This window comes from Triticum dicoccoides, chromosome 1B (assembly GCF_002162155.2).
Source record: "Triticum dicoccoides isolate Atlit2015 ecotype Zavitan chromosome 1B, WEW_v2.0, whole genome shotgun sequence".
Classification (NCBI taxonomy): Eukaryota; Viridiplantae; Streptophyta; class Magnoliopsida; order Poales; family Poaceae; genus Triticum; species Triticum dicoccoides.
The window spans coordinates 184473464-184474918 of NC_041381.1; positions in this window are offsets into that span (position 1 = coordinate 184473464).

Genomic DNA, 1455 nt, shown 5'->3' on the forward strand with positions numbered 1-1455 from the left:
AGTCAGGGGGGCGAATCGTTTTGTTTTGCCCGGACGCACTTCCTTGCGTGCGAAGATGTAGCTGGTGGGTCCCAGCAGTCAGGGGGATGAATCATTTTTTTCGCGAAATACGGTGGCCCGTCCGTTGGGTCCCCGCTGTCAGATGGAGGAATAATTATTTTGCATGTAATAAGGAGGCACTTTCTTGCTGCGGCCGTGGACCAAGCTATCAGCCTCTCCACGTACAGTCCACGTCCGATGGAAGCCGTTCCTTGACCACGTTGACCATGCCGCGCCGAGAGCACCAGGGCGGTGGACGACGGCGAGGCCTAGGAAGGGGATGACGCGGAGCCGGGGAACACGCGACAGTGGATGCCCACACGTAGAGGAGTACGAGGGTTCACTGGTTCACTGCGGTTTGAGGCCGCCGTCGCCGCAGAATAACGGGGGACTGGGTGAGTAGAGGGATGGCCTGGCCAGCGGTGGGAGTAGTAGGGGTGGTGAGGCCTCCGCCGCATCGCAGCCGGCCATAGGAGGCAGGAGCACGAGGCACGACCGGCGCTGGTTTGGGCGGCTGGAGCAAGAAGACCAGAGGTTGAAGAAGCACTACGGCCATTGGATGGACATCGTACGGTCACTGGAGCTAGAATCATGCATATTGACTAAGTTGACAAAGCCCTTCGTCCCCGTCAACTTAGTAGGCCGACAGTCAGCCTGCCACTATACTGGGTCCCAGCTAATAGGCGGAGTATTCATTTTTTTGTGCGTAATAAGGAGGCACTTCCTTGCGTGCGAAGATATAACTGGTGGGTCCGAGCTGTCAGCGGCGGTAACGTTTTTTCATGAAATACAAAGGCCCTTTCGGTGGGTCACTGATGTCAGGTGGAGGAATCATTATTTTGCGTGTAATAAGGAGGCATTTCCTTGTGTGCGGCCGTGGACCCAGCTGTCGGCCTCTCCACATACAGTCCACTTCAGATGCATGTCGGTTGTTGACCACGTTGACCAGGCCGTGCCGAGAGCACCAGGGCGGTGGACGACGGCGAGGCCTAGGAAGGGAACGATACAGAGGCAGGGAAGACTCGGCAGTTGTTTCCCACGCGGAGGGGAGTACGACTGTACGAGGGTTTACTGGTTCGTCTGCCGTCGCCGGAGAATAACAGCAGGTGTGGGTGAGTAGAGGGATGGCTAGGCCAGCGATGGGAGTACGATGGGGCGTTGAGGCCTGCGTGGCAGCAGAGCCGGCCGCGGGGAGGAGGGAGCAGGTAGTCCCGCCGGCACTTGTTTGAGTGGCTGGAGCAGGAAGAGCAGAGATTGAAGAAGCACGACGGCCGTTGGATGGCCATCCAACAGTCACTGCTTGTGCGTCAACCTTTTTTTTAGGAAAGCCTCAAATCTGTGGAAAATAGCATACAACCCATCTGCCATTATTTCTAATAATTTACAACCCATTTGCTAATTCTTAAGGTTTTTTGG